This window comes from Leguminivora glycinivorella, chromosome 19 (assembly GCF_023078275.1).
Source record: "Leguminivora glycinivorella isolate SPB_JAAS2020 chromosome 19, LegGlyc_1.1, whole genome shotgun sequence".
In the NCBI taxonomy this organism is placed as follows: domain Eukaryota; kingdom Metazoa; phylum Arthropoda; class Insecta; order Lepidoptera; family Tortricidae; genus Leguminivora; species Leguminivora glycinivorella.
The window spans coordinates 17,300,841-17,315,921 of record NC_062989.1 but is presented as its reverse complement, the minus strand read 5'-3'; the positions used below and the strand labels follow the sequence as shown (position 1 = coordinate 17,315,921).

Here is a 15,081-nt window from a genome sequence, read left to right as displayed (position 1 = left end):
AATCAATTTTAAAGCCTTCAGAGATTCAGATGTAAATCCAGGACTCCCATTTATACTTTTATACCACTTATAAATGGTGTGAGGATGTGGTAAGGCTAAATTAAAAACCTTTCTGACATAATTGTATGCTTTCGTGGAATAATAGCACAAAGTCAATGCAAAAGTGCGGAGTGCTGGTGAATACTTCGTAGTAGTGATTTTATTTGTGTTTTTCTGCTGTCTAGAATATAATTCTCGAGTTGTTACGTTGGTTGTCTGTAGTAAATTGGCTTGCTCATTATTAATAAGTGATTTTTGTTTTAAGCAGTTAAGTAAGGTCATCAGCGTCAAAATTTTATTGACTTTGCGACGGTTCTGCTCCTTTAGTCTTCTTATTACCTTGTTTTGTTTATTAATTTTTTCTTGTGCATTGTTTATTTTTATTACTAATTTCTTTTTCGTCACACTTCTCCCTTTGTATGTGGCTACGTCATTAACATCCTGTAAGGTTCTCTTGATAGTTTTATCCACATCATCTGAGTACTCCTGTAAGGTAAAGTTAGTTTTGATTGATTTTAATGCATTTGCCGGTTCCTACTCTCACTCTCGATGTAAGTTCTTTCGTACAAATTTTAATTATATGTGATATTTATATATTTTTAAAGATGTGTGCATATAAAATTTTTAGACTTTTTTTTAATTCGTTATAATGGGATCTAAATGGGAATGAAATATATACCTTTTCTAGTTTTCTCTTCCGTGACAATGAAGGTTGTTGTTGTGGTTGTGGTATATTTTTATTCTGTAAAGCAATGTTGAGTATATAATATATCAGATATTTTATAGGTTAATAATAAATATTAAAAGAGTTACACGTTAAATTATTTTGCTAACTTCATTATCATTCTCAATGACTTTTAGTATATCAATAGTGGGGTATGCCGTTTCTTTCAACAATCGCAACTTTTTTCCTTCTTTGAAATTGGTATCTTCAAAATGTATGGAACAAATGGTACTGTATTTATTTGGGAACCAGTTTTTCCTTCCCGTGGCTGCAATCCATTTTTCTTTTACGACCGGATCATGTGGGAAACTATAAGAAAGAGTGTTTTTAAACGATATACTATGTTGTATATGATTAAAATTATAATATTTTCACCACACCAACTGATGAAAACTCTTGATTATTTAAAAACGGATAGCAAAAATTTCATTTTATCCACAAGAGTGCAAAGTATTTAAAAAAAATGTAACTTGATGTCATAAGCTAGCTGGTAGAATTTCCTAATATGTAAATGATAATTTTGAATCATACATATTGAATAAATTGATGGATTTAATTTAAGTAGTTTGATATTTCATAGTGAGTAATTCGATTCAATTCGTGTGTGAAAAAAAATTGTGTTTTACTCGGTGGCAAAGTTTGTTCAACCTTCGTGCCTTGAAACCCTCACAACGCTCAAGATTCCACTGCTAGAACCACCACTTCGCGGTTTAATATTGGAATGTTTCGCTTGCTCGAGTATCAATATTGGCACGTGCGGTTAAACAACAACTTTGCTCCTTGTAAAACAAATACGTAACTATTTTATTAAAATTAGAACACGAGTATATTTTTATTAATAACTACTAAATTGTGTTTTGTAATAGACAATAGTGTTTATCATTCGTCTGTTCGATTATCGATTACAAACGATTATTGATATTTATTGTAGAACGAACAACACTAGTCGCTAAATTTGACGGACGAATGAGAAATGGGCTGTACTACGAAGTCGAAGCGATACGCGAGAGTATCGCTAGTCTCATATTCATCATCTCTTTAACACACATGGTCGATCAAACGCTTAAAGCAAACGCAGCAATGCAATGTAAATGCCGGTTTGTAACGTAATTCTATAGTTACTTAGGTACATCCTTGGACGCATAAATAAAAATACGGAAAAAATGATTAAAAATGAATTCACGCACAATATTATTTAAAAATTACTTACGTGTGATGGGAAATATGTTTTTGTTTTTGTGCGCTGGAAATATTTGGGCTGGTGCAGTTAATTATCATGCAATGAGGCATTTTGTATTTTTTTTCTTACGTGCGGTTGCAACAGCTGACGTATGTGGACTGTCATTAGAATCTCATGGCCATCTCAGTGGCTGCCACTGAGTTCGGATCATTAACGGCCATGTTCTTTTCGTGTCCTGTAATCTATATTTAGTAGATACATTTGCTTCTTCTAGTGTATATTCATTTCTGTGATGGTAACCCCCTGATGTCTGAACGCTTTTGCAACTGTCCTCCTATTAGAGTTTGTTCTTAACCTTTCGTATGGGCCTGTCGCAACTTTTGTCATTTATAAATTATTTGAACAGTAGTAATAGTAGAAAAGGGGGAGGACCTTGCCCAGCAGTGGGAAACTAAAGCAGGCTGAGTAAAAAATATTTTCTGGTTTTACAAGGAGGCCAAGTTGTTGTTTAGCCGCACGTGCCAAACCGTACGTGTAAAACATAAAACAAAGTCAAATCCATCAATTTGTTTAACATTCATGATTCTAAATCATCATTTACATATCAATCATGAGACAGCTTTTAACTTTATACAATTTGTATGAAATTACAATACAATTCTCTTTATTGCACACCTCACATAGTTTACAAGTAATACACAAGAAACAAAACAAATTAAACAGAGGTAACAACAGGCGGTCTTATCGCTTAAGAGCGATCTCTTCCAAATTACTTTGCACTCTTGTGGATAAAATGCAACTTTCTTTTACTTTTACCCCTTATTCATAAACGTACACTAAAGTTATCAAGCCTTGACTGGTAGATAATGTCTCAATGGACTTAATGTCCGCCATTTGTACTTTTTTTTCCATTGTGCTATAAATTTTAAATAAATAAAATGTTTAAATTGAATATAAGTATATGGAACAAATCTGCTCCTAACCAATCGAAAGGTTAACCTCCATCGATTGCTTACTTTGAAGAATTAAACTCGTCTTCATAACCATTTAAGGCTATCCCAATAGTCAAGGTGCCGCCATTTTTTCCACTCATCATATTCAAATCAGTTTGACACCTCAATGCGATAAGGCACGAAAACGGTCGTTCTATCGATCACTCAACATCTAAAAATAATCGTTTCCGAACGCAAAAACTAACATACATCCGACAAGTGACAGCCAAATTAAATTAGCAGGTTATCCTTCCGCGTAGATTTACTGACTGACCATATATTGACTGTATTCATTTTAGGCTTGTGTCGTTCACGAACTATGAACTGTTAGGAATAAAATCCCATCAATGACCGAAATGAACTGAATCTTTCCGTGCTCTGAGAATCGGTCTTTGCTCATTTAGTTCAGTACAGGATCGGCGAACGCGAGCGGTTTGGATCGAGAACGAATGTGTGATTGCGCCGACCGAGAGTGAGAGCTACTTAGCAGTGCAATAAAAAAGTCAAGTTTTCATATTAAACTTCGGTTACTTACAACCTTTCGGCCCGGAATGTTACTATCTGTGGACTATTCGTATCATTTTGACACTATTCGGTCCCATTCGTTCTGATCTTTCCGACCGCAACGGTCGCTGGTCTGGCTGAACTAAATGAGCAAAAGACCTAAAAGAGCGAACTAGTTCGTGGGAGCGACTGAACGAGATCGGAGCGCTCCGATCAACGAACGAAACGGCACAAGCCTAATTCATTTTAAATAAGGATACTTTATCAATGAGGATAGTAATGTGGGGAATTTAGTATTACTTATAGCTTTAACTCACATAATTTTTAGCCATATGATGTCTTAAATAAATGAATTATAACTTTGAATTAAATTAAAACCTCGGCTCGAGTTTACGACACCTTACGCTGAAAAAAAAAGTAAAACAAAGACTATCACCCGCGGAATTAAGATTTTATCAACCATTTAGTCGTTTTTATCCAAATTAATAGATCATAAAAGTGAGCTTTAAGAAGTAGGACTTGTGTAGATACAGCGCAAAATAAAATTGTATAAAATGAATGAGGGCACCACTATCTACGTAATTGTCACATTTTTTACTTTAAATGTTGAAACATGGAAAAAAATTGTTAGAAAAATGTTTAATTTTCTAATTTTCCACTTTTTAATATTGAACTTTGTAAGTTTTGTTTGTTACATATTTTTTTCATCATTATATAGTTTAGACACACACGTTGAGACTTAACATCGTAGATGACATTATGCAAAACGTAATAACTTTTATAAGCCTATTAAAAGTAAACAGACTTAAAACCTTTGACTGCAGTGTATTATTTACATAAGCAGAGAGCATGTAATGTGCGCGAAGCGTTATTGAATGATGCGCGCGAGTGGCTCTAACAAGATTATTAGGTAAACAGTTTTATAATAGCACAAGTGGATTTACAATGTCGTTTTATGTATGACTATGACACGACCATGAATATTGATTATTTACTGTCGATGGTTATATTTGGTTGTGCAATTTCATTTCTATTTAAATATATTTTTTTGCATTATTTATGCATACAACTAATTTTTGCTCTTAACTCACGGGGAAACGTCCAAATTCTGATACTTTTATAAAACAAATCTAATTTCAAACTTTAAAAATGTATTAAAACAAATACAATATAAAATTGATTGTTCTGGACTTTGAGAGGAATATATAAATAGATTACATAGGTTGTAATAATTTTAAGTTATATCTTTAAGAACGCGATAATAAATACGATATCGCTAAGTAAACAAGTAAATAAAGTAGCCATAGGGATCATCCACATATTACGTCACACCAAATTTCAGGTTTTTGGACCCCTCCCCCCTCCTATGTCACGCTTTTTTGTATCCCTTTAACAGTTGTCAATTTACCCCCCCCCCCCCCCTTACACTGTGACGTAATATATGGATGACGCCCAATACGGGTAAGTAATACGAGATATGTATAAGAACGTATCGTATATTACTTATAACATATACGCTCACTTTGTATAAGCTTGTTCAGCATAATGTTCACTGGACATAATGCTCAGAATCGATAATAGCAAATCATCTAATTTCGAAGTGAATAATGTTTATTCTCTATAATATCAGTGTATAGAATAGAATAGAATAGAATAGAATAGAATTTTATTGTATAACTGTGTACATGCATAGGTGTTTTTTTATACAAGAAGTATCAACAGTTGCCTGCTAGGGCGTACAATTATGGTAGGTAACCTACCCATTTTATAACTAAGCTTATTATCTAACATTACATAGGTGTCTTATTAACTAGCAAAAAATTCTTTTGTGTCATAAAACACTTGCTCAATCAGCCAACTCTTGAGCTTACATTTAAACATAATTCCGTCTAGCGCTTTGATATTGAGAGGAAGATGGTTGAAAATACGGATAGCCATAATAAACGTGCTCTTTTTGTACATAAAGTTGTTAACCCGTGGAAGATATAGGTCATATTTGTATTGGTCTCTAATATTATTTTTTAATGATGACTTTTTAACAAAATATGCAGCTTGACTCTTTATAAATATACATAGCTCTAAGATGTAAATACTTGCTAATGTCAAAATACGTTTTTCTTTAGTGTACATACGATATACAGTTCTTAAGCATTTTTTCTGTAATTTGAATGTCTTATGAACATCTACAGAATTACCCCAGTAGATAACTCCGTATGTAAGTAAGGGATAGACATTTCCATAGTAAGCATTTAGTACAATATTTTCGGAACATGTTTGAGCAAGTAGAGATAAGGCATAGCAACTACTGGATATCTTATTATTTATATGCTCAATATGAGACTTCCAATTTAAGTGAGAGTCTATTTTCATCCCAAGAAAACTAGCACTGGTAATTTCTTCAATAGGAGTTCCTGCATCCGATACATCTAGTGGAATTGCTGGAGTTTTATAGTGCCTAAATTGAATCAGCTTCGTTTTACACAGATTGACTTTTAGATTTAGAGTGTCCAGCCACTCCAGAAGTGATCTAAGGCTGCGCTTAATTATGTCGTTCATATCTGTGTCCCTATTTTCACTTGTGAACAATATAGTTGCGTCATCCGCAAACATCACACATGGTTCTTCCATTTGATTTGGAAGTTCATTCAAATAAATAAGGAAAAGAAGTGGTCCCAACACACTTCCTTGGGGTACCCCCAGAACAACCTTTTGAAAAGTAGATTGGATGTACTCAATCGTTTTGTTTTGCCTGTCATAATTTTCAATAAGCACAGCTTGCTGTCTATTTGTCAAATAACTTTTGATTAGCTGCAATGCATTACCTATATAAAGATTAATGTATATAACGTTCGGGATACCTAATATTTATATCATATATTAATCAATTATTCTAACATCAAAAGGTGTAATGTTGTTAATATCTAAGATCTATGTTTATAACGTTTAGGATATCTAATATTAATAACATATATTTTTCAATTAATCTAACATCAAAAGGCGCAATGTTCATTCTGTGTCTAAGATTTAAAATGCATAATAACTTAACCTGACCCACTTTCTGAGCAACAGTTTTGTGTGGGGGTCGCAGTTCTAACCTAACCTAAACCTACTTTCTTAGCAACAATTTTGTGTGAGGATCACAGTTCTAACCTAACCTAAACCTACTTTCTTAGCAACAGTTTTGTATGGGGGTCGCAGTTCTAACCTAACCAAAACCTACTTTCTTAGCAACAGTTTTGTGTGGGGGTCGCAGTTCTAACCTAACCTAAACCTACTTTCTTAGCAACAGTTTTGTGTGGGGGTCGCAGGAAACAGTCTTCTAACTAACCTAACCTACTTTAACCTTTTGTGTGGGGGTCGCACTTTCTTTTTTAGCAACAGTTAAATGTTATATATGGAGAACGGTATGGTATATAAACTGATATTATTTATGGTGGACGGTATACTTACTGTATGGTATATAAACTGAAATTAGCTAATGTAAACGTTATATTAAGAAATGCTATGCATGGTGAACGGTATACGTAGTGTATGGTATATAAACTGAAATTAAGTAATGTAAACGTTATATTAAAAAGCGTTATGTAAAACTAATATTATTGCAATTCAGCGTTATTTCTTACAAAAGTATTGATGTTGGTGTTATATCTAACGTTCATTATTGCTGCTGAATGTTAGTAACATGAAATAATATATATTACCGTTATATCTCGTGGGACGCACCCAGCCAATACAAATACAAAACACGGTAAAAGTCCTCTTTCATATCTAGTAATTACACCGGTGCATATAAAAAGGAAATAAAACTAGCGTTCGCAATCGTAAAAGCAAGATTGGACGCTATTTACCTCGGTCCATAATTATGGAATTCGCTTATCGTCTGGATTATTTATAGCTTCTGATATCAGGAACCTAGCCAAAGTGACTATCGTTGACGCTTCGTCGATCGAATTGAAACCACAGACTATATACTAAGGTACAGCGGGGCAAATCTCGACTAGGGGGCAATGTTTGCATTATTAAATAGAGTGTCCGCCGGTTATATATGATAGGCGTGTTCAGTGGATACGAAAAATCTTCTGACATCATAGTTTAATTATAAAAAATTTCCTATGGATTAAATTATTTCGCGTTTTGGTGTTGGTCCCAATTTATCCCGTATCACCTGGACATACAACAGTAAATGGTTTTCGTTAATAATACTGATAGTACAACGCAATAGAATAATAGTACAATGCAATAGTAGAACGCAATCTGGTTCTGTCGCGCCACTACAGGGAACCGATTTTTTTGAATTTCAAACGCACGAATTCGCCGTTCAAAAGTCTGTGGAAAACAACGAAATGCAATTTTTGTAAAAAGACGGCTGATCATTTTAAATCTAGTGATAATTACCACTCGCTTTCGATTCTGTTAGTAAACATTAATTCGTTAGTAGTGGAGATATTTTGAACGAATTTCACGAAATTGTAATGTCCACATTCAACAATCGGCTCAACGAAGAGCGGAGAGAACTAGCTACGAAGTGAGAGTGAGCTGAGTGAGTGATTCGATTGGGACGTTGGCTAGGCACCCAGCACAGCAGCCATTGTTGTGATAAGAGAGAAATTCTTGTGAATGGTATGCTTCCGATTCGATTGATATTGGTGACTTGACTTTGAATAATCGATTAATGCATGATTGTGAGGGCATGGTTTGACTTAAAAGTTTTAGATTTCTTTTTAAATGAATTTTGATTATGATCAGTTATTTTATTGTAAGTATAATTATATTTTGTATATATGTATATAATATTGTATTTATAATTTTACATAGTTTATTGTATTTCAACATAAGACATTCGAATGGTTCAGAATATAAAATAAAATGCATTCCCTGGCTAGGATTTTTTTTTTAGATATTTGAGATATTCTTCGCAAAGAAAGACACAAGTAATAAAATAATAACAAAAATAAATTAGTTAATTTCGCTATTTCATTAATTTGGCTTAAAGTAGAGTGAATAAATAAATAAGAATGAGTATACTAAGAGAAATAAAAACAAGTTGAATTCCAACTGATAAAACAATAATACCCAATTAAACACGGTGGTCAAGAAACGACAGTAAAAAGAGAAACAATTTATCCGCAATAACAATCATCTTAATAGTCAACTAAGAGTAAAAAAACTCTTAAATCTTAAATACTCAGGTTATAATAAAGTTTCAATTGATAAGCGAATAACCGTGGTAATCGGTAAACGACATTAAATAGAGAAGTTTGTCCGATACAGCCATATCTCAAATGTCAACGCGAGGCTGCAGTACTTCCGCGCTACGAGGTCAGACAGTAATGTGCGACTATGGGTTTTAATGTACTCGGTCGATAGTATTACGTGTTGAACGAAACATAGAGAAAAAATGAACAAAACGGTGAAATTGTAATCAAACATTTTATAGATTTTATCTCAAATGTCACCACTGTGCTTCCGCGCCAGGAGTGCGCTCAGCGATATGCAACTACAGATTTTAATGTAAACAGATGTCGAAAGATTTGTCGAGAAACTGGAGAATAAAAAGGTTAATATATATGCACGGGTATGTATGGGTAAGAAGAAAAGGAAATATGTATAATAAGTTTTTTTGCAAAAAAAACATTTTTGGCACAATCTTTTATCACTGACTGTACGTTTCTTTCAACAGTCATCTACTGCTCTCCGAAACGTTTCTAAAAACGCCCTACTCGATGGGAATACGACGTTCCATAACAGAGTTCCTATGCCCACCTTTCTGCTCCATCATCAGATCAGCTCCATGATACCATAATATTGCATTGTCACGTGATTTAAATATGTGTGAAAAATTTCAACTCAATCGGAAACCGGGAAGTGGGTCAAATTTAGCTTATTACGTTTTGACGCACACTAACATACTAACAAGGCAAATTGAATAAAGGTTGTAAAAAGCAACCACAAAGAAGCAAGATATCATTTCCAGACATAAAAAAATAACATTATTAATTATATCATTCATATAGTGGCACGATATGCATGTTATATGCAGTTTTAACCTATAAAACTGTTAATTGTAAATTGTAACATCACTGGTAGTAATTATACATAACTTAAAACACATGCAATTTGCAAAGTGAAGGTTAATTTCCTTTCAGTGTCTTCAACAATTGTTTTCGAAGGTCAATGAAAACAATTGTTCATTAATCATTACTATACGAAAATTGCGAGTATTTTAATAAAAACTATATTAATCACAAGGATCACTCAGACTGATGTGGTTCCTAGAAAATTATGAGTAATTCTTATCAGTCCTTGATAGGTAGTTTATTTTTATTTGGAGCACACATGTGTCACATAAAAGTGTCTCACTCTCATTCAGTATAAGACTAGATATTATAAAGTTTTTTTTAAGCAGCTGGTAAGCAAATTACATCTAGTAACGAACGATTTTGATCTTAATAAACGTGTGGCAAAAAAAAACCTTTATATGATTCTAAAAAAAATATACAAGAAATCACTAATTTTATGCCGATAATTCTTAAAACCAGTTGTACTCTTTTTTTTTTGTTTCTCACTGCGCCCACATTTCTGCGCCAACATCTCCATAGTTGACTGGCAGAGAATGCCTAAATGCATTAAGTCCGCCAATTGTATTTTTTTTGTGTGTGCAATAAAGTTATAAATAATGTTACATCAAATATAACCAATAATATTGTCATCAATTTTGTCTGCATGGATTTCTAAAATAAACCACTATTACTCGTAAGCTTTGCTTAGTTTGGGGCTAAGTTGATCTGTGTAGGGTGTCCTCAATATTTATTTTATTTATATATTTTATTCTCTGAATTAAATATTTCCCATAATTTGCGCAGAATAACAAGTAATCATACGCGACAGTGACTCACACGCAGCCATTACCATAATTTTATTTATGGTCTCATTACTGTCCGCTCGATGCCATTATACCATTTTTGATGAACCTTACTTTATAACCTCCAAATTAAATTAGATTTTGGGACCCTTTTTATTGGATTATTTAAATTAATGTTGGTACAACTTTTTATTAAATTAATGCTATGAGATCAATATGAAGTTCTGGGTCAGATTAGAAGGTCAATGTGAACACAAGTTACGTACACGTGTACTTATTTGCGAACACATAAATTTAAAAATGTGTATGATTAATTGTTTAGTTCGCTTTGAACGATAACTAATCAGAATACATGATATATATTATTATTTATTTAGAGCCTAATGTGTCCCACTGCTGGGCAAAGGCCTCCCCCCTCTTTTTCCACTCATCCCTGTTTGGAGCAACATCTGGCCAATCTTTCAAAAAGGAGTCCAAGTTATCCCGCCATCGCCGACGTGAATACATGAATCTGACAAAATTGCACGATTAAGACATTTTTCATTATGTATGACATCTACAGATTTAGGTCGTATTTTGATACAATTAAACGATTATCTTGCTTCGAATCCTTTAGTAATCCTAAAGACGTATTAAATTATGTACAGCATTCGCATGGTATTACAATGTATGGTTATTACTCACATGAATTTTAATACCATACGATTAAAAAAAGATATACTATGTTTATATTGTTTATTCATCACATTACCACATAGTTAGGACCACCGAGTCAGAATATTTAGACGTATTTTTCATAATTCAGACATAAATGCATCATCTCCAACTTTATAATCATCATCAAACTTTTAAACGTCTCCCAAAGTATTTTTACTACCGATGTCTCAACTCAAAGTCTCTTATTGAAATATTATTATATTCAGCTAAACCTCAGCTATGTCCCGGAATAGCAGAAACACTTCCCGTGGGATTCCGGGGTTAATTATAATCTAATGTCCTCTGGTTCAGCTGCAAGACTTGCATTCACACTAATATTATGCATATTTGAGTCGTTTAAGTGCAATTTAGTAGTAAAATTACATAAGCAGAGAATCTTTCCCTAGTCTAGTTGAAAATGTATTTTTGAATGAAATGCTAAGTTTTCCATATCAAGAGTTGTGATATCAATAGTATATATTAATATCGACTATATCGTTCTCTTTCATGTTTAGTTTGTTTAAGTGATGTACCAAAGTATTTATGTACTGCATGACATTATATGTATGACAAGATTAGCTTCTGTGTACATTTTTTTTTATTAATTAAAACCAGAAATTGTTTATCATAATTTAGAATACTTATTATTTTTTTATTGATTGTATAGTACTCTGATGTGCAATAACATGTTTGTGCAATAACATCTTATGTATTTGAAACTTTATCTGTACATGAGAAATACATGTGAATAATTAAGATACCGTATTTTTCAGTACAAATGGTGCTTTTTTTACGCACGAGTCCAAGAAGTGGTTCATTTTATATCAGGTCGAAACTTCGGAGTGCTATCTGTACTGAAAAACGTCGTACGATACACGTGCGAAAAGGAAATTCGTAACTCGTGTCGATTTAAAACACTCCCTTCGGTCGTGTTTGAATTTATCGCCACTCGTTTCGAACTTCCTTTTTTACGCACTTGTATCGTACGTAATGTACTACATATTATGTTAACTATTAGTCTTATTAGGTCATTATAAAGAGTCACTTCAGACACGCTTTTAATGGCTTGAGACACTTTATAAAGATTTATTCATAGTGATATATTAACATGGTATTTTCCTGGTATAAACTACAGTCATTTATTTCCTACAGAAACAGTACATTAATTGACAAGTGATATTTCTTCAAGAATGTAAAAAATAATCTCTTCCTGTGCAATTATATTCCAAATTAATTAAGATCTGCCCAAGAAAGATTTGCAATAAAGGAAATAATGGCTCAATAATTAATTTAATCTTAAGCCTCTATAAATGGCAAATACTATAATTTGCGTATCGGAGTCCAGTGCGGATTACAAAGATTAGTTTTGTGACGTCAAGAAATCGATAAACTGTCGTTTATCAAACCAGATATTTTTGTGTTGTTTAGGAGACTTCTTTTTGTCCAGAGAATCCTGCATCGCAACCATTGGGCATATTTGGAGTTTTTTGCTATTTAAATTTTTAGTAAAAAGTTTTTTGTAATTTATTAAGACTAATGATAATGATACAAATTGTATGTACCTACTTTCAAAACGATGTAAATATGGGTTAAATTGTGGCGAAGGCGAGAGGCTGGCAACCTGTCACTGCAATGCCACAGTTTCGTTTTCTTTCAACCCCTTATTTGCCAAGAGTTGCACTGAAGCTTTAGTAGTTTCATGTGTTCTGCCTACCCCTTTATGGGATACAGGCGTGATTGTATGTATGATTGTATGTATGTATGTAAAGTTTAGATTTTCCATTCTTTATTGATAACGTCACTTTTTAATAAAATAAAACAAAAGGGACTCGTTCTTTTCTTTGAACCTCATGAATTATTTTTTATTATTTTTAACCCAAAATTAGATCACATTGTAAGGCTGCAGTTTTTGGTTCTTTTTCATATGAATAAAACCAGTTCGTTAACTTTTTCTCAAAACAGTTTCAGAGAACTCTAATCTTCAGATCTTGTTTCGCATTTAGTTTTTCTAGTTATGGTGCTAAAAATGTCCCAGTCAAATACGCATTTAATTTTATGCAAAACAACTCTAACAGTTAAGTTCCTAGAAAATTTGGATTAACATGATAATATCTGTAATTTTTCCTAAAATAATTTACTAAATTATGTTTCAAATTTGTAAATGCAATATTTATTTAATTTAGGCTATATTTATAGGTATAGATAAGTTTTCTTATTCACATTGTATCTAAACCATGAATGACGTGAATAAATAAATTATTTGTTTACTGAAAAGCTATCAGGTTATATTAAATTAAATTCAAAATTCAGTAATCAACCAATATCGTACGAATCCATTAAATTAACTTCCTGTAAGTACCAAAATGACGAACTTTTTTATCCCCATAAAACCACAAAATAAAATAAAAATATACCTTAAAAAACAAAAGAGTCCCACCGGTCCCGGTGTCAAATAAAAATCCTTTAAAAGCACTGTCACTCAAATATTTCAAATGTCGAAGTTTCGCGGGTCGGTCGAGCGTGCGTTTAGCGCGGGAGTCGCGGGTGCACTGCCGGCAGCGCCCGCGCAGCGATACTGCTAGGGCTGGCGCTCAAGGGCTGCCAATAATATGGTTAGTTTATATAGTTTTATTTTTAATTTTAAATGAAATGAAACAAAATTCGATATTTACATTAATATTAGATAACATTATGGGCGAAATTGGTACCACAATTGTTGTTTGTAATTAAATATATTGATTGTAATAAAATACGATTTTTTTATTAAGTTATTTATTACAGTACAGTCGTTTACTTTTATTTAATATGGGTTGTTATCTTGTTATTTAGCAAAGTCAAACAAGGAGTGTCGGATCGGTATTTTTAGATATTTGTATTAATAGACAATTGCCATATATTTTATTTGTCTTAATTTCGACGACGACTAATCGACAACTTTACTAAAAACATTTTTTTCTTTAGCTAAACCTAAAACAAATCATATAATATATCATCCTTTTTATGTGATATATAATTACAATTAAAATTTTGAAAAAACCCCCGACCGCGACCTAGTGGACCGATTTTCATGAAACATGGCTAAGAACACTCCCGACTAACACAGCTTTCAAATAAAAAAAACTAAATCGAAATCGGTTCATCCGTTCGGGAGCTACGATGCCACAGACAGACACACACACACAGACAAACAGACAGACAGACAGACAGACAGACAGACAGACAGACAGACAGACAGACAGACAGACAGACAGACAGACAGACAGACGGACAGACAGACAGACACGTCAAACTTATAACACCCCTTCGTTTTTGCGTCGGGGGTTAATAAATAAGTAGGTATGCATATTGTATAAATATGGAATAAATTGAATTATATTCTTCTTCATCTCAATTTAAGTAGTATTTACCTACCTTATTTGGGTTGCAATAAACCAGTTTCTAAATTTAGTAATTGATCTAACTTTTTTGTATAGTATGAATTTTCTGAGATGAACTTTTCGCTTTTGCCCTAATCTGTTAAACAAAGGCTTTTGGCACGTGCTATAGTCTCAGTGTAGTTAAAAAGCAACTATCATGATAGCAATAAGGTTCAAATCCATAAAAAGCCCTTTCGGAGATAACACGTTTTGTCATCTTCAAAAAAAGTTACCTGCACACTGCAAACTGTTTAATAAATTTGAACCTTATTGCTATCATGATAGTTGCTTTTTAACTACACTGAGACTTTAGCACGTGCTGTGGAAACGGGAGCTAACCGCCGCGAATAATAGAAACAAAGGCCTTTGTTTAACAGATTAGGGCAAGACCGAAAAGTTCATCTTAGAAAATTCATACTATAATTCGCACTTGAATTTTCTAGAATTAATATTAAGGCCAAGATCACTGAAGCACAACTATTTATTCACCATATTTCTAATTAATTATGCGAAGGTAACATACCGGTAAACTATAGCGAATAACTATAAATACTAGTTACTTAATTTTCTTGCTAATTTTATTTCCATTATTATGAGTATTATGACCTCATTTTTAAATATTACTTTTTAGTTTTTAAGATTCCAATAGTAACATGCATAACAATGGG

At 32.9% G+C, this 15,081-nt stretch overlaps 1 protein-coding gene across 1 annotated transcript in view; it reads right to left on the bottom strand.

Moving 5' to 3' along the window:
• LOC125236602 (GAS2-like protein pickled eggs) overlaps positions 1 to 13,541 on the bottom strand; it is a 201,569-nt gene extending 188,028 nt beyond the window's left edge. The window contains exon 1 of the mRNA XM_048143465.1: positions 13,412 to 13,541. The gene's annotated coding sequence lies outside the window, so the exon portion shown is untranslated. The remainder of the gene's footprint in view (positions 1 to 13,411) is intronic.
• Positions 13,542 to 15,081: the final 1,540 nt, after the last annotated feature.